The sequence below is a fragment of the Ovis canadensis genome, chromosome 20, assembly GCF_042477335.2.
Source record: "Ovis canadensis isolate MfBH-ARS-UI-01 breed Bighorn chromosome 20, ARS-UI_OviCan_v2, whole genome shotgun sequence".
NCBI lineage: Eukaryota > Metazoa > Chordata > Mammalia > Artiodactyla > Bovidae > Ovis > Ovis canadensis.
Window position 1 is genome coordinate 62802416 of NC_091264.1, and position 18547 is coordinate 62820962.

At 52.6% G+C, this 18547-nt stretch overlaps 4 long non-coding RNA genes across 7 annotated transcripts in view; 1 reads left to right on the forward strand and 3 right to left on the reverse strand.

Moving 5' to 3' along the window:
* LOC138425863 (uncharacterized) overlaps positions 1–18547 on the forward strand; it is a 106121-nt gene that overhangs the window by 19593 nt on the left and 67981 nt on the right. The window lies entirely within an intron of this gene.
* LOC138425866 (uncharacterized) lies at positions 5490–8971 on the reverse strand. The gene is made up of 3 exons (XR_011251436.1): positions 8891–8971; positions 8097–8294; positions 5490–5814 (listed from the first exon to the last, which is right to left on the reverse strand). It is a non-coding gene; the product is annotated as an uncharacterized lncRNA (long non-coding RNA).
* Positions 9647–11840, reverse strand: LOC138425864 (uncharacterized). Of its 2 annotated transcripts, none has more exons than XR_011251433.1 (4): positions 11457–11840; positions 10710–10863; positions 10442–10635; positions 9647–10131 (listed from the first exon to the last, which is right to left on the reverse strand). It is a non-coding gene; the product is annotated as an uncharacterized lncRNA (long non-coding RNA). The 2 variants fall into 2 exon arrangements; XR_011251434.1 differs by having other exon boundaries at positions 9651–10131; positions 10503–10635; positions 11457–11839.
* Positions 14007–14951, reverse strand: LOC138425865 (uncharacterized). Its single transcript, XR_011251435.1, has 2 exons — positions 14633–14951; positions 14007–14198 (listed from the first exon to the last, which is right to left on the reverse strand). It is a non-coding gene; the product is annotated as an uncharacterized lncRNA (long non-coding RNA).

Here is an 18547-nt window from a genome sequence, read left to right on the forward strand (position 1 = left end):
CAGGTATTTACGTATCTCCATATCTTGGCTATTGTAAACGCTGCAGGACAGTGAACATAGGCGTGTACGTAGGCGTGTACATGGGCGTGTACGTGGGCGTGTACGTGGGCGTGTATGTGTCTTTCTGAACTAGTGTTGTTATTGCAAAAGCAATTCTTAAAGATTTATGGTGTCTTTGTCCTTGCAGATGTTTTGTGAGGATTTAGGAAGAATCACAACAGAATTGTTCTCTGGCCCCAGTTACTGACATTGTTCACACACACACACACACACACACACACACACAGCACTCACACAAGAGAGGATCTATGCTCATAGCTCCTGAATTTGCGTGTTCATGAGTATGTACACACACTTACAAAGAGGCAAGAAATGAAATGCAGTCAGCAGTAAACAGACATTTGCCGGGGATGGCTTCTTGGTCATTACTCTTTTCTTTGCAAAAATGCAGCCCTAGTCAGCCCCTCTATTTTCTATACCTTTCATAGTGAATGAACTCTACATTAGCCTCACGGTCCTTCCCTGAAATGTGAGTAGCTCATGAATAAATATCCCATATCTGTTCAATTTTTTTATTCTTCAGGCACCTACCAATTCTTTTGCCATCCCAAACAGATAGATATATAAATATATCAGCATTTGCCTTTCTTGGTCTCTTTTCTCCCACTCCCCTTGTCTTTAAATCCTCAGAACCTCAGTCTTGGCGACACAGACCAAGAAATAGCCAGGTTCATAGACTGTGGAGGGACGGGAACAAAGTTGTCTGCCAAACCATCCACTTTTTCTCATCTTTAGAAAAAGAGGATTTACAGGTCTGGGAACAGATTATACTTAGGGGCTTACAGGCCACTAATATCCTATCCCCGTTTACAAAATTCCTCTCCTGGGTTGAGACTCCTAGAGTCACTGTGACCTCCACAGAGGGTAAATGCCCCCGAGGCGCACTCCCGTTTGGAAAGATCTTAAAAATTCGGAGTTTGGAGCTGTAGGATCTGCTCCAAGCTGCACTCGGTGCATTTCTAGCCTAGGGAAGCACCTGTCTGCCTAGAATGAAAGGCAGTTTACGTTAGAGAGGGTCTGAGAGGAAAGGGAGTAAAACAAAAGCGAGTCAATTTGCATCCAGATGTTTGCGTTAAATATGAATGGCCTTGGGGTGGGGGAGTCCCTGCCCCGGGCGCTTGGGGCGGGCTCTGGGAGGAGGGGAGGTGGTGGAGGAAAAGGGCCCCCATTCCCGGCGGGCATCTCAGGGTCACCACCGTCCTGTGTCCTGGCGCTGTGCTGTGGTCCAGGGAAGAGCAAGTCCAGGGAACAGACGGATGTGGGAGCTTCCAGCAACAGCCAGGGAACCAGCACCCGATGGGCAGTCTCTAACCGACGAGGCACTCTCCTGCTTGAACAAGAAATATCCAGGTGGTGCTCGTGGTAAAGAGCCTGCCTGCCAAAGCAGGAGACTTAAGAGAGTGGGTTTGATCCCTGGGTCGGGAAGACCCCCTGGAGGAGGACGCGGCAGGCCACTCCAGTATTCTTGCCTGGAGAGTCCCCGTGGATAGAGAAGCCTGGCGGGCTGCAGTCCGTGGGGTCGCAAAGAGTCGGACACGATGGAAGCAACTTGGCACGCACATACGCAACCTGAGCTTAGGGGCCACAGACAAGGCCAGGGCAGGGAAAAGGGTGCAGTGGGAGAGCCCTTTGCAGACGGACGTCTGATGGATGGAAGTGTCAGGGACCCTTGGAGGCGGTTAGAGAAAGTGTCCAGTCTTCCTCGGCCTGTGGAGCCGGCAGCCGGCCGCTTTCCTGAGGGATTCACAAACTGGTGAAGAGGATAAGATCTCCATCCATCCTTGGCTTTGAGGGAAGTCAGGAAGTTGGCAGCCGACAGGGAGCGGCTCCTTTGAGGAGACGGTGGCTCTGGGCCCAACGTGGGCCTCGTTACCCGCAGGAGTCCTTCCCGGAGGAAGCCGTTGAGGCTGCGAGTCGCATCAGGAGTGGGTCTCCAAATGGTTGCTCCTGTTCTTTTTGTTGTCGTTGTTGAGAATGAGGGCCTTGCAGTGCCTCTAAACTCACCCCAGCTGAGTGTTCACTTAGCCTCCCTGCAAGGCTGGCTCTCGTCACCCACGTCTGGGCCTGTCCCTGAGTTGTCCTCCACCGGGGAAGCTTGGAAATTTCCACTGCTCCCCTCTCTCTAGTCCAGCCCTGCCAGCACCAGCCAGACTGCCCCGGGGGTGCTGTGCTCTCACACCAGAGTCGGCATCCACCTCGCCTGCGCGTTGCCGTCACCCGGACACCTTTGGAACTTTGGGGTGTCCAGTAAAGTCAGCTTCTGGGGTGGATCCCCATCTCAGTAGTTTCTAGAACTTCCCAGGGTGGTTCCAGCGGCTGCCAAGTTTGAGAGCGGCTGGCACGGGTGTGGGTGCATCCAGTTGCCTGGACTTGACTCTTGGCTTCGTTGCTTACTGCTCCCTGCGTCAGTTTCCAGGTGTGCAGTGGGGATAAGGGTACCGACACTGCACACAAGGCTGCAGAGGTGTCTCGGCCGGCAGGTCACCGCGCGGCTGGCGCTGGGGAGCTGGCTGCCCCCGGCAGACCCCTCGAAGTGTTGCTGTGGGTCCCGCGGGACACACAGGCAGGAAGCTGGCCGGAGCCGAGTCTTAGGGGAAGAGGTGTCCGGAATTGCTGCTATTTCTCCTGGAAGCAGGAGGCTCCGCTGAGATGTGCTCCTTGGCTTCAGGTTGTTATCAGATGGAAAAGGAATGTGGCTTGTTTTACATGACTGTGAAGGAACAGGACTTCCCAGGTGGTCCAGTGGCTAAGACCCCACACTCCCAACACAGGGGGCCTGGGGTTCGAGCCCTGGTCAGAGAACTATGTCTCACATGCCACAACTAAACGCTGCAACTAAACAGCGACCAAGACCTGGTGCAGCCGAATAAATAAATGCAAAATCAATAAATATTAAAAAAAAAAAATCCAGGTACTTGGCTATGAAGGAAAGAAAGATTTGGGAATGGAAACTTTTCAATAGAGCCACCCAGTGGCAAGACAGACGGTGTCACGCGGAGTGGGCTTCCTGGCTCCATGTGCTCAAGCAGCAGCGGGACATTGTTGGGTGGAAGTGTTATAAGAGGAGTCACGCAGGAACTGAATGGCTCCCACAGGCTTCTTCAGCCCGCGCCCTGCAGGCGCTAAGCACTGCCAAACGTTTATTAAATGTTCTCTTGAAGCAGGCAAGGGTGGTGCGGCTAAAGGTTCTTGCCATAGTGAGTCTAAAGCTGTGCTCAAGAGAGGACCAGGGTCAAATCAGGTGAGCAAAACCTGTTTCCAGGTCGAAAGCAGAGGGATCACTTTGCTGACAAAGGTCCGTCTACTCAAAGCTATGGTTTTTCCTGTAGTCAGGTATGGATGTGAGAGTTGGACTGTAAAGAAGGCTGAGCACCAAACAATTGATGCTTTTGAACTGTGGTGTTGGAGAAGACTCTTGAGAGTCCCTTGAACTGCAAGGAGATCCAGCCCATCCATCCTAAAGGAAATCAACCCTGAATATTCATCGGAAGGACTGATGTTGAAGCTGAAGCGTCAGTATTTTGGTCACCTGATTTGAAGAGCCGACCTCATTAGAAAAGGCCCTGATGCTGGGAAAGACTGAAGGCAGGAAGAGAAGGGGACAACAGAGGATGAGATGGTTGGATGGCATCACCGACTCAATGGACATGACCTTGAGTAAACTCCAGGAGATAGAGGACAGGGCAGCCTGGCCTGCTGCAGTCCATGGGGTTGCAAAGGGTCGGACATGACCTTGTGGCTAAACAACAACAAGTCTAAAGGGTGAACTTAGGCTGAGTGGGAGATGCTCCCCATCGGCCTGGAGCAGCTGACGAAGAAGCCAGCCGCGGAGTGGGTCTGGAGCTCGTGCTGTGGTTAGTGGGTGGGATGATCAGAGCCCCTTTTATCTTGAGCTCTGGACACAGGAGAGAGGAGTGGGTCGGCTTTGTTTAAGGCAGAAGGTGAGAGAAGTAGACGCTCCCGACATCTGAGGCTCTCCCACCCCCGACGCCCGTGGACCGTTCCTCCATTTATACCGTTCACTCAGCCTGGCTTCCCTTCTCTCCTCCCAGGCCCCAGCCTCTTGGGGAGAGCTCTAGGAAGCCTGTTTTACTTGCCTTTTCATTCTAGGCGTGGGCTGGGTGGGGAACAGCTCTGCTTGTGACACTGTTCCAGGAGAAATGGAACTGTGCGTCCCTAGTAATGTCAGCTCTTCCTGGCTCTGTGTTTAGCCTGGCCTCCCTTGCTGTGCATTCGGCAGGTGCTGTCTGCACAAGCTCCGGTCCTCCCCACGCCACCCCCCTCTCCTCCCCTCCTCCATCAGGGCTCTCTCCTTGCACACGGCCACACCCGGGCCTTATCTTGCCTCCTGTGAGCTCGTCATCTCTGAAATGCCCTCTAGAGCTGTCCTTCCATCGCCCGGTTCCCGCCTTCCCACCAAGCCTGTTCTGCGCCCTCCCGGTGGCCCCTGAGCCCTCCCAGCTTTGTGCGTCTTGGACCCTCCTGGCCGCATGTTGCCTCCCTCCCCGTGGTGTTTTGGAGTCCATGTTAGCTGTTTTGGCAAAGTCCTCAAAAGTTTTGGATTCCCTTTCCCTTGTGACCTTCTGCCGCGTCTTTCTGCCCTCTCGTCCCCTCCCGACCCCCCTCTGCTCGGTTCTGTTGAAGGGACTGGGGCGCCCGCAGTAATCGGAGCCCCCGCAGTCCTGCCGTCGGGCTCTGCCGCGCCCGTGGCCGTCTTCCTGAGCCCCATTTTTAGCTCGCTATCAGATTCCCGCGACAGCTGCCCACATCGTTTCCACTCTGCTCAGGCCCGCGCTGGCCCTGCTGCCTCCTGGCTGGGAGTGGGCGTGCCCCCGGGGCTGGCTGAGAAGGGCAGCCCCCCGGCGCTGCGGGGACCCTCTCTTTCTCGCTTCCGCCCTCCCTTCCGCCTCCTCCTTCCCTCTCCTCCTGTCTTGGGGAAGGGATGGCCCTTACTCTTTCCTAGCCCAGGCCTCCCCCTCGGTCCCCGTCCCGTGACCTCGCTCAGTTGCTGCGGCTCCTGGCCGTCGCCCGCTTGCTCCGACCCTGACACTCACTGTCATCTCCACCTTAGAAGCAAGCGGGGCCACAGCCCCTCGCTCTGTGCTCCCTCGCTCCCTCCTCTCTCCCTCGATCCGTGCTCCCTCGCTCCCTCCTCTCTCCTCTTCCTCTTTCTCTAGCGACCCTCCTTCCTCCCTGGTCCCCGGGACCAGCCCTGCTGCCCTGAGACGTGGTTTGCGGTCTCCCTCTGCCCCGAGAGGCGGCCTCGTGGGCTGGCTAAAGTGGGACCCTGGAGCCAGCCCCTCGGGGCTTTCTGTCCGGCTTTGCCCTGTGTGCGTTATGTCATCTTGACCCTCACTCGACTCGTTATTAATCTTTACAAGGTTCCGCTTCCATCTCTGGAAAATGGAGGCGCCTGATTCACTGGGCGCTGTGAGTCTTGAATGATTCTATTTTTCAAAAGTGCCTGACACACCGTTGGTACAAAATAAAAACTATTCCCGTGCATCCCTGGTGTAGCCCACGCCGAGTCCTTCCTGTGGCCGGTGCTTGCTCTGTCCATCTGCCCGGAGCCCCTCCGTCCCCCTTCATGGCCTGGTCACGTCCTGCCTGTCCGTCTGCCGGGCCCAAGGCCTCCAGGCTGCTTTCTCTCTGAACTTCCTTTCCCTGCTGGAGTGGGCGCTTCAGTCTCCCCCGCATCCGGCTTTGTCGGGACCATTTGTACGTGTTTGTCGGGTCTCACAAAATCAGGAGCCTCTGCGGGCAGGGATACTGAATTTACCTTTGGCTCCTGCTAGGGGCTTCCCAGGTGGCGCTAGTTGGCGCCTGCCAACACAGGAGATGTAAGAGAGGTGGGTTCGATGCCAGGGAGCATATCTCCTGAACCTGCTCCAGCGTCCTTGCCTGGAGAATCCCATGGACGGAGGAGCCTGGCGGGCTGCACGGTCACTGGGGTCGTGAAGAGTCGGACACGACTGGAGCGATGTTGCACACACACAGGGTACATATTGGAGCACCTTACAGGTAATGGTTATTCAGTAAATGTTAAATTTAGAAGAATTTTTAAAAATTTTCCTTTTGGCTGTGCCGTGGGGGCATGTGGGATCTTAGTTCCTCTACCAGGGATTGAGCCCTCGCCCTCTGTGTTGGAAGTGTGGAGTCTCAACCACTGGACCATCAAGGAAAGCCCTAGAAGAATTTTTAAAGATGTGCTCGCTGGTAGGTGTATCCTTGGGCGTCCCTGGTGGCTCAGCTGGTGGGTTCAATCCCTGAGCTGGGTAGATCCCCTGGAGAAGGGAAAGGCTACCCACTCTAGTATTCTGGCCTAGAGAGGTCCATGGACTGTATAGTCCATGGGGTTGCAAAGAGCCAGACACAACTGAGTGACCTTCACTACTACTGCTAGGTATATCCTTATAACCTTAAAAAAAAAAAAAAAAAGCTGATTTCTTTCTCACCCAGAATATACTCCCTGACCTTGTAGAATTTCCAGTGTAAACACCCAGAGAAACCCTCCTAATGAAAACCATCAGCAGGTCTGGCCAGATGTTTGTGGTCCTTACGCTCGCCCCGGGGGAAATGATCTGCCTTCAGGTTACTAAGGTTTTGTTTTCCCAAGTAATTAGGATATTCCCCCACTTGATAGAATCAATCAGATGTCTCATGTGGAAGAGGAAATGGTCAGACTAGCTGATATCTAAGATTCCTTTCAGCTTGAATGGAACCATAACTCTGTGATCTCATGCTGGGCATGTGACATAGTTAAGACTCTCACATCTAGAAGTGATCAAGGGATGCATCGCATGTCTGTCCTGGAATGAAAGTTCCTTGGGGAGGGCTGTATGCTGCAGGTGTGTTAATGAATTGATCTGTTCTCGCAATCCATATTTATCGTGCACGGATTCCGTGTGCCTGGTTTGGGGTTAGGTGCCAGGAAGAGTGCTGACCCAAGCCCCCGGCTCATCAGAGGGCTGGCAGCTCTTCTTGAGAAAGGGAGGTGCCCGGAGGTGGGCCAGGCCAGGCTGGACAGCCTGGTGGCTCTCAGAGGGGCTGGCAGAAGCGGGGGTTCTGCAGCAGCACCAGCAGCAGCTGCCCCTCGTGGGCCCTCCTCCATGGTCCCTCCCGCCCTGAGGCTTGTCGCGTTACCCACAGGCAGCCTGAAATGCCTCCTGCCTCACCCGCTCGCTTCCCTTGCTTCATCTTTCAATCTGGAGGATTTACAAAGATTTATGCCATTAAGAGCAAGATCTCAGCAACATGCCGCATGGGGAAAACATGTTTTTCTCCTGCCCGTGGACGTGTTACCGTGTAAGCTCTTCTGGGCAGGGACCCATTTTATGTGTCATCTTCTCCGGGTGAAGCTTCCTTCCCTCTGAGGGCCGAGGTTTCAGAGATTTGGGTCCATCGTTTCACCCGGGGTCAGCGTTAATTCACACCAGCTCTTGGCTGGTGGTGAGCTGCCTGCATTTTACAGTGGGGCACAGGGACCTGAGTCCTATCTCATTAGTCATTCAGTCGTGTCCGACTCTGTACGACCCCATGGGCTGCAGCCCTCCAGGCTCCTCAGCCATGGGATTCTCCAGGCAAGAATAGCAGAGTGGGTAGCCGTTCCCTTCCCCAGGGGATCTTCCTGACGCAGAGATCGAATCTGGGTCTCCTGCCTTGCAGGCAGATTCTTTACCATCTGAGCCACCAGGGAAGCCTGGTGGTGGTTTAGTCGCTAAGTTGTGTCCAACTCTTGGACTCTTGCGATGCCACTGACCGACCCTCAAGGAAACAAAAGGTCGCCTATTACCGAGGGCCAAGCACTCTTGGCCAAGGAACGGCAGGGTTGAAATGAGCTTATTGTCCTCACAGCCCAGAGGCCGAGGCTTCAGATTCTTCTGGGTGCTGGAGATTTAACAAGGGACAGGTGGGCGAGGAGGCTGTCCAGGCTATGTGCCCCCCGCTCATGAGGAATCCAGACTGCCCTGTGGGCAGGGACGTGCCCATAAGGCCATCTGGGACATGTGGCTGGAAGGATACACGGGGAGTCTTACCCAGCTCGGCTTTGGCAACTTGGGGGAGCTTCTGAGCCCTTTCCTCTCTCCTGCTGGCCATCCCCCTCAGTTGTGGGCCCCTTGTCAGAGTCTGTTGAGAATCTTCCCCAGCTCAGCTTCGGTGACTTGGGGGAGCTTCTGAGCCCTTTCCTCTCTCCTGCTGGCCATCCCCCTCAGTTGTGGGCCCCTTGTCAGAGTCTGTTGAGGAGATCAGGTTCCCCGCTTAGCTCTAAGCAGAGGGTGGGGAGGGGCTGTGGTCCTGACGGCTTCTGTGCAAGTGTTGGGAGGGGGCAGCGAGTGGGGGGAGAGTGGGAGTGGGGAAAAGAATGGGAGGGGGCAGAGCAGTCGGCGGTGGGGGCAGCGGGCGGGGTGCCCAGCCACCCTGCCTAGTAAGCTTGTTTTCTTTTCTTATTTTTTTTTTCGTGGTCACTTTTGTGCTTCATGTGAGATCTTAGTTCCCTGACCTGGGATGGAACCCATGCCCCCTGCTGGGGAAGAGTAGAGTCTTAACCACTGGACCGCCAGGGACACCCCCCTGTGAGCTTTCACAGATGGAGTTTCTGGCTCTTGGTCAGGGTGATCCCAAGAGGAGGGACCCTGAGGCCGGCATCCTGTCATCCAGTTACTTTGCTTCATCAAAGCATCATCACCGCACCGCCCCCCGCCCCCCAACCAAGGAGATCTTTTCTGTGTTTGTAGTGAATTCGGCTAAACAGTCATCTGAAGCTCACTGCACATGCCAGGCCGCAGTATTCCTGGATAACATCTGGGTGAGATAGGGCCGTTCCCCAAACCTGTGCGTGTTTCCTCTCGTTCTCCTTGGACTGGATCCTCACGCCTCCCGCGCGTGGTGGGCAGGATGGGTATTACTCCCCCTGGTTTAGAGATGACAGATTAGAGGCTCAGGTCTCTTGTCGTGATAGAACTATACAATGTCACTGGTCCCCCAGACCGTTCACTCTTTTCCATCGCATGGTGTCTGTGAAGTGAGGGCATCGTCAGTGGGCACTTCTGTGTATGTGCCCGCATGCAGATGGAACATCTGGTTTTTACAGAGAACGGTGACAAGCCCAGGTTGTCATGGATGCAGCCTGAGGACTGAGGAGCGAGAGGAGCCTAGGCCCCGCTGAGAGGTCGTGAGCCTCACCCTTGCTCCGGGGGGTCATCGCACAGCACAGAGAGCCAGGGCATTTCTCTGATTCCTTAAGGGAGCAGCTGGCCCATGCCTCCTCTCACCCCTGCAACCCTGCAGACTTAATCTGGGGTGTAGCCAGGAGCACTGCTTAGCTGAGTGCAACTGCTCTCTATCCTTCGAATCTTTCTTAGCTCGGCCCAGATGATCAACAAGCTTGCAAAGGGAGCAGGGCTCTGTTTCACACCTGCTAAGTTTCTGACCAGCCAAAGGAAACAGTACCAACAAGCAAACAGAGAGCACCAGCAACCATTGTCAGCAATTCAAGGTGAGCAGGCTGGCTGCGTCTGGTTGACTGGGAATAGTAACGGATTGAAGTAAAGCAGCGAATTGGGTAGGATAAGTAAATGATCTTATGTTACTTTTCTCGCTGTGGCCATTTTATTAGGTGTAATTTGGATGCTGCCAACCTATGCTCACTAACTATTTCCATGTGCTCACATGAAATTTGAACTCATAAATGTTATGGCCATAGAAATTTCCAATTTGTTTCAATTTCTATGTTACATTTCCCTTTTAATGTTATGTGAATTTTTGGACGGAAATAAAAACATAGTCATAATCCTACTACTTGAGGGCAGAAAAGAGATGTTTTCTGCTATCTCTCTCATAAACTAAATATGCACGTAAGACATGTTCTGCTTCTCAACAAAAACATTGGAGACTAAGATTAGCCATGGACCACTCGCAGAGAAAGTCTGGGCTGTCCTGTAAGCTGGCAGGAGGAAGGGGCTGGCCTGTCGACCGTGGCTCCAGGCGGATCCCTGTGAGTCTTGACTGAGACAGATGCTCCTTCTGGATTCAGATGCGCATCTCCAGGAACTGAAGTGAGCATCGCCAAGACTGTAAGAGACCCAGAGCAGAAGGTGTTTTCATTTGGATCTGCTTCTCATGTGTCATCTCAAGAATCGAGGAATCCATCTTCCTACAGGTGAATATCATATTAACCACCCACAAGGCAGGGAACGGGTTGCAACTGCAATGGGCAATTGAAACATTTTGCTTAAAAAAATCGTAGGGGAGGGGGTGATCAGGGCCTGTAGGACCAGCTTGTGTGAAAGAACGAATGGGTGTTAACACACACAAAAGGACGAATTGAAATGGAATGAAGATATTAGCTGCAGGTATAAGACAGTACAACATCTTGTAGCACCTTGGACACTTAGAGCAGAAAATCAGCACGTTGCTGGCTGATCTTCAGGTTCAGCACTCACATTCCAAAGTGAAAGGCTTCAGAGTATAAACAAATAGTCATTCACGATTCCAAGGCTTCATGGATGAAGGCAGACTTGCTCTCCCAACATTTCAATCAAGTCATTTCCTCTGGGAGAGCACAGCCAGAATCATCTAGTAAAAGAAAATGAGAGAAGTTGCCTTTAAGGCTAATGTACATTTTAAATGAAATGGTTAGTGATCATTACTCTTTCAATCAGAAATGTCGATTAGTAGGGATGTTCATCTGTGGCAGGGACTTCGCTGGTGGTCCAGTGGTTAAGACTCTGTGCTTCCGCTGTAGGGGGCAGGGGTTCGATCTTCGGTCAGGGAACTAAGATCCCACGTGCCATAGGGTGTGACCTAGGGGAAGAAAAAGACAAAACAAATAATCACAAAGTTTTTTGTTTGTTTGTTTTTTACTGAACAAAGCAAAATAAACAGCAACTAACATTCGCTGACTCCCTACTATGTCCCTGGGTACTTTATTTTACAAGAGCCGCGTGGTAGATTTTGTATCCACTTCACATATGAGGACCCTGAGGCTGAGTGGCTGAGAACTTACCTTGGCAAGTCTCAGAGAGAGTAACAGGCAAGACGATCTGGTTTCAAAGCCACATTTCTTGGGCTCAGCTCTGCCTCTGTGAAGTATTTACTCAGAAAATTCTCCTGCAGGCTCCCTCCAGGCTCCATAAACGTTTAACTCCATCGTCTGTACTTTCTACAAGCACACCTATGCGTGTGTATTCACATATATACGCTTTCTATCTATCAGAGTAGATCTGTCTGAGTCTTTCTAGGGGCGTTTTCTTAATGGAGATGTCAAATTCTTCGGTTCTGAAACTGGATTTTGTCAGTTAAATGTTATCTGGGGCAGTGACTCCTGCTAACCAAACCGACTAAGGAAACAAGTATTGCTTTGCCAATTACATGTGAGCAGAAGTGATCAAACTCACCACGTTTCCTCCTGGCCTTGGTGGTGGCTGTGGAAGCATGTGTTGCGTGAAGCCTCTGTCAGTCTGTTCCAGAGACTATACTGAGCCCACCTGCGCTGGGCAGTAGTACATAAAAAGTAAATGTCGCTCAGTCGTGTCTGACTCTTTGCAACCCCATGGACTGCAGCCTACCAGGCTCCTCCGTCCATGGGATTTTCCAGGCAAGAGTACTGGAGTGGGGTGCCATCGCCTTCTCCGCTGCGCTGGGCGGGAGTAAATAAGAAGTAAATGTCGCTCAGTTGTGTCTGACTCTTTGCGACCCCATGGACTGTAGCCTACCAGGTTCCTCTGTCCATAGGGTTTTCCAGGCAAGAATACTGGAGTGGGTTGCCATTTCCTTCTCCAGGAGATCTTCCCAACCCAGGGGTTGAACCCAGGTCTCCCGCGTTGTAGGCAGACACTTCACCGCCTGAGCCGCCGGGGAAGTCCCTGGGCAGAAGAGGGAGAGGGAAATAAGCTTGCTGTTCATCAACAGAGGTGGTGGCAATGCTTGTATGCATATAGCCCAGCCTCTCCTGACTGATAAAACGGACTGGCCAGTTCCTCTTATACAGCAATGGCTAAAATCCAGTTCCAGTGAATGAGGGCTGTGCTTGAGCCCGAATAATGTTTTTAAGGTAACCTCCATGAAAATCTCAGTGACCTGCAGTCCAACGAATCAAAATGCAACTAGTTTTTGCACTTAGCCCTCTCTTCCATGTGCTGGTCCAGACCACTTTTGTTTTTGTATCATTGCAACCATCTGGTTGTGCTTTCTCCTAAGTCTGCCTTTGCCACCCAGCCCCTTTCCCTAACCCAATCCTGGGGTGTACCCTTTACAAAACGGAATTCTTACTGTTTCCTAAACGGATGCTTTAGTTAACAATATATGGGAGTCATCTTTCTATGTTGGTAAAATTAGTAGTGATTTCACACTGAAGGAACGTGGCTTGAGCATCTGAATCCAGGGCCTTTCCTCCTGGTGGGCTGTTCCTGGTGCTACACCAGAGAGAAGGCAGGTGGTGACTTGGTTCACAGAGAGTTAGAACAGAAGGACCAGAATCTCTGCAAGGAGCACTTCCCTCAGGCAGTGGCGCCCTGATGGGTGGCAGGCGCCCTCCCCATGCCAAGTCCCTTGTGCTTCTGCTGTATCTAATGCTTGCTTAACCAGAAAAGGTGTTCTGGTTAACTGGTGTTTCACCATACACTCTATTTTCTATTAAGATCATACTTGGCATTTCTAAGAAGCTTTCGCTTATCAAAAAACCAAATTAAAAAATAATTGCTTTAATAGTTGAAAATATAGCTAGAAACTGTTATAGGCACCATGATTGTTTTTTATTGCAGGATTTTCAATAATAAAGGTATTTCACAGATATATTTTCTTATTGGAAACATAAAACCATGGGCTGTTTAATCAAAGCTGACAAAAGCAATTCTGCATATCACGGAGGAATGCCTATATGGCATACAAGATGGAACAAAAAATCCATGCATTCATATGTCAGCAAAATAAATCACAGCCGAGTCCACGGCCACCAGTGGTAAGGACAGGGGCACGGTGGTGCCGGTCTAGGGCCCCTTAAGCCAAGGGTGTCTGTGACCCCCCCCCCCCAGCCTTTTCTCCTCCTCCCGTGGTACCAGTCTCTGTAGTCATCAAGTCGAAAGCAAGCATGATAGGTGCAGTTCTGATCGTGTGCCCATAATTACTGACTCATTTCTTTCAGGAAGTCTTTGTGTATCTGGCTGTATTGGGTCTCAGCCGCGGTGCTTGGGCTTCTGCAGTCACGGGGTGCAGGCTGAGCTTCCTGGCTGCAGGTGGGATCTCAGTTCTTGGAGCAGGACTGAACCTGCCTCCCCTGTCCTGGAAGGTGGGTTCTTAACCACTGGACCATCGGGAAGTCCTGCGCTTCATCTCTTACTCACACTGATGGAAACACGTGCGTGTAGGAGTTGGGTCTGTATAATACAGTCACTACCGCTTCGGCGAATCAACCGGAAAGCCAAGCAGAAGCAGCAAATGAACAAAAAGAACGCGTCTGTGCCCTTTCTCACGTGGAGGGGCAGTCTCTGTTTCAGAGGGGGGTCCCTCGAAGAGCAGGCTGCAGGGAAGGCCATGCCCCGCGTTCACTGGGTCTCGTGACCTGTGGTTCCCACAGCTGGGTGTTGTCCACAGAGGAGGGGGACCTACCACTTGTTAGAGCGGAATGCTTGCCAGAGGGCATCCTTTCATTGGGAGGTGCTCCTAAAAGGATGCATTCGAATCTTCGAACCCCGTGACGCCCAGTGTCTCATCTGGGAGTGAGTGAGGGCTGGAGGAGAGGGAGGGGCACTGGGGGAGGAAGGCTGAGTGAAGAGAAGTAACTGAAACAGATCCGTGCCCCCCGAACTACAGCGCTAGCGAGAGAAATGCCCCCAAAGCGGTAGGAACTTCTTATTTGAGGGAATAGCAGAGTAGTGTAGTGTCAGATAAGCACCAAGAGAAAAAAGTGGAGTTTCCTCGGGAGAGAAGATTTTCCAGAAAGTCCCATAAAATGTGCAAAAGAAAGTTTATTTTTGGCCAAAGTGCAACAGACAACTTTGGCCCATGGCAGATCTTGACATGTTGGAGAGGGTCCCCTCATCCTGAGGGCGCTTTCCAGGCGGCGCTAGTGGTAAAGCACCTGCCTGCCAGTGCAGGAGACACAGAAGACACGCGTTCGAGCCCTGGGTCGGGAAGGTGACCTGGAGATGGAAATGGCAACTCACTCCAGTATTCCTGCCTGGAGGATCCCCATGGACAGGGGAACCTGGCGGGCCACAGTCCATGGGGGTCATCAAGAGTCAGGCACGACCGAGTGACTAACACACTCATTCTGAGGAGCTATGAGAAGCCTCCTGGGCTGATCAGTTGCCACGGCAACCATTAATCTCTCGGCTGAAGTTCTGAGTGATTTGGGATGAAGAATGTTCCCTTGAACACAGCCTACCCCCGGCCCGTCTCCCCCCACACAGCTCCGCCATGGCTGCCCAGCACCTCCCGCGGCTCTCAGGACACGGCTGCTGCAAACGTCCAGGAATTCCGGCCCAGGCAGTCCGGCTTGTTGTCGGGAGGCTCTCACAGTCAGCCCAGCAGGTCCGAGGCAAGTCGGTGTGAACGCTGGCACGGCCCGGCTCACCTGTTGTGTGGCTAAGTCACGGGGTTGCTGCTTGTCCTCTTTGGAACCAGGCCAGGCCAGCGTTTGTTCAAGTGAAAATTCAGGCCCTGTGTGTGCAGCGTGGCTGTCTCAATAGAAACGGGAAACAGACTCCGGGAGAAGGAAAGAGAGAGGGAGTGGGCGGTGGGGGGCGAGCCGGAGGCAAGCCAGGGGCGGGCCAGCAGCTGTGTCGTAAGGTGTCTTAGTCAAGGATGGTTCGGTGGCAAGAAACAAGAAGCGACTCAGCCCGGGTGAAGAAGGGCTTGTTGGACCGTGTCAGGGTCCGGAAGCCGGCGGGGCCGGCAGGCTGACGTCATGGGAGCCGGGAAGTCCTCCTCGCCGCCTCTCGCCCCGGCCTCCGCCCTCTCGTCTCCCGGGCATGCCTGCTTCATTCCTCTCCCCGTAGGCTGAGCCTTTGCAAGGCCTCGCTGCTGTCACGGGGCCTGATGTGGGCTGGGGGCCGCCGTGGTGCCCGGGGTGGTGGCCCCTGACTCAGTGTGGCCCCTCCGGCAGAGCCCCAGCACTCCGCAACAGATCTGCCTCGAGAGGGTCTGCAGGCAGCATCTGCCACTGGTCTCATCATCATCTGTGGCCAGAGGGAGAGTTCAGAGCCGGGTTTCTCTTCTCTGGCCGAGTGGGTGGGGGAAGGTTCTCGGAGAAAGAGGTAGACCTGGGGGGAGAAACAGGAGGTGGAGGAAGTGACAGACACTTGCAGAATGAAGGCTTGTCCCGGGCCCTGGCAAACCCGGACGGGTCGGAATGGACGCTGCACGTGATCAGCAGTGTCGCTGGGCCCGACCTTCCTGCCTGGGCACCGACGCTGTGATGGGGGCACAGGCTGTCCTATGGGTTCTAGAACGGACGAGGAGGTGGTGAATCAGGAGGGGCTGGAGGGCTGCCAAGCGGATAGAGGAACTGGGTCCCTGAAGGTCCTGGTGAGAACCGAGACCAGGAGTTGGGGGAGATGGCCCGCAGAGAGGCTGCAGCCAGGCGCGAGGCATGGGCGCTGGGCTGGTGTGGGTGACGTCTGGGTGGTGGCCACACTGGGTGTGCTGGAGATGCCTTCATAAGTGTTACATTTGTGGGTGGTGTGAGGGGCTGAAATTCATGTGGGGAAGCCCTAGCCCTCAGGATCTCAGAATGTGTCTGTACTTGGAGGAGGTGGGGTCTTTAAGGAGGTTGTTTAGGTAAAAGGAGGTCATGAAGCTGGTCCCTAGTCCAATGGGACTGGTGTCCTTATAAGAAGTGGGACTCAGGACCCAGACACACACAGAAGGACAGCCCTGTGAGGGCTCGGGGAGGAGACGGCGTCTGTAAGCGGAGGAGAGAGGCCTCCAAAGGAGCCAGCTCTTCTGGCACCTTGATCTTGGCTTTCCAGCCTCCAGAACTGGGCAGGTACACTTCTATTGTTTACCCGGGTCTGGGCTCCTTTGTTATGGCAGCCTGAGCCGACGAACATGGATGGCGTGTGGGGGAGAGGGTCATTTATTGGCCTAGAAGCAGTGCTCGGATTTAAAGAGAAGGCCAATCACACCCATCTTTGCAGTGAGTCATGGGTGTGTGTGTGTGTGTGCTCAGTCGTGTCCAACTCTTTGTGACACCAGCCCGCCAGGCTCTTCTGTCCATGGGATTCTCCAGGCAAGAACACTGGCGTGGGTTGCCATTTTCTCCTCCGGGGGATCGTCCCAACCCAGGAAGCAAACCCATGTCTCCTGCATTGGCAGGCAGATTCTTGACCACTGAGCCACCAGGGAAGGCCCCGTGATTAGGTGTGATTCTTGCTAAAAGCCACCTGTCAATATGTGTAGGAGATTGTAGAAGTATTCATATTTGTTGACTCAGTAAGATTCCGATTATAACTGTATGGCTCAATCTCGGACCGAGTCCAGTCCACGATACTGAATTTCCCCACTAGAGCTGGGTATTTGAGACAAAGCTACAGTGGGCATTGAGGAGAAGGTATTGGTTGTAGAAACAGTGAGGTGTTAAGGCAAGTAGAAATGAATAATCTAGAAAATGTTCCTTACCATATGGCAAGAATTGTGGGCTTTGCTTTTCTTTGATGTAGAATGAAACAACCAAAAAAATCCCAGAAGACCAATTGTCAGTTAAGTATTAGTGTACCCAGAGCTAAGACCAAATTATTCCCTATCATATTTTATAATATTTTACCAACTTGCTTTTGCATGTCTCAAGATTGTTTTTCTTTTAAAATACTCTAGTAAGCATTTAGCTAACACTTTAAATTAAATTACATTAATAATTTATATTCAGTATAATATATTACACGGCTTCAGTTACATTGTAATCTTTTGACCAAAGTGCTTTACCATGCTTGACTTCTGGATGAATGCCTGGTGACCTGGTGTTTGCGTTATTGCTTTTATTATTTTAACACTCATAACCTGTGTTTTATGGTACAGAAGTTTCGAAAAACAGTGGAGCCTATAGTGAGTACAATAATGATATGGAAACCTTTCCCAGTTTAGAAATAGGACTGAATATAAAATACAACTCCTGACTTTCTAAACCACCACGATCGGTTTGCGTCTCGGTGTGGCTCTGATAAGGCTTGTGGAATTCATTTGTTTTTAGATTTTATTTGATGGGCAAGTGGGAATGCTTTGGGACTAAGTGGTTGTGAATAAACCTCTGAGTTGCAGATGTCACACACCTGTCAGCCTTGAATGGCCCTTTCTTTCTTGAGCGGCTGTGATGTCCCTTTGCCTTCTTCTAGCGTGACCCCTCTTTCCAGCACACTCTCGAGCCGTGAGTCATTTCGGCAGGCCGTCCCTCTCAGTATCTACTCCAGAAGCCAGCTGTGTGTTCGAGGAAGGGGGACGGTGCTTTGAAAGTTGCAAAGGGTTGCTACGTGGGGGAGGTCTCGGCCACCCCGTGGAGAGGACCCGAGCTGAGGCAGACCCTGCACTCACGCCCACCGCACGTGCTCCTTCTCAGGCCCCTGCTGGCTCACCTTCTGAAAGCTGCAGTGTGAGCCTTCCCATGAGCCCGCCGCCCTCCTCTGCGAGACCCTGATGACGTGTGGGTCAGTGAGCCACGTCCTGCTCAGTGAGAACACGCCGTCTGGGTCCCGCGTCTGCTGTTCCTACATCACGAAAACTGGCTTCTCCATCCTCAGCAGATTCTGCCACCCTGCAGTGGCCTCCTGGGGGGCATGGTCCTGCTGGACGTGTGGACAGACGTGCGCTTGCATGGGAGTCAAAACACCAGCCTGGGACTGCCGGCTCGGGTGTTTCCTTTCCTGCTCCTTTCAGTCCCCTGTAGCTTTGCTTATATCCGAGTGTGGGCTCCCTTCCTTGGCTCGCTGGCTTCCATGGTTCACCATTGCTCCAAGGGGCATGTCACCCGTTTTATTTTTAGCATGGTACCCCCTTCCCTTTCCAGCTGGCTTCCCTCCAACTGCCTGCATGCTTGCTGTTCTCTAGATCATGATGCTTGGGGCCTGGTCTGCACCTAACCTCTACGCTCGGTCCATAAGTTTTCTCCTTTGCCTGCCCCTCCTACTTTGCACTGCTCCTGTGGATCCCATTCATTCAAGGTCCAGTTAGAGACCTAGACTGTTGCAGCATCTCTGACTGCCTCGCAAAGCCAGGTTTTCGTTCTTAATGCCATGTATTCCAACCTGCTATACCACTTACCGTGTATGACAGTGACTTACGTCTTTGCTGACCTTTTCCATTGAATTATTGGTCTAATTAATTCTTTAACCTACTGTCTTTTTTCACACCTGGCATTTGATAGATGCTTAAATAAAAGTCTGTTGAATATAAATGGATAGCTCAACTTCCCTATTTCTTCCAGTTGACCATGAGCTTCTCAGAAGCACCGTTCTGTTCTGTTTCCCCACGGAACTCAGCTCAGTGCCTGTCACACAGT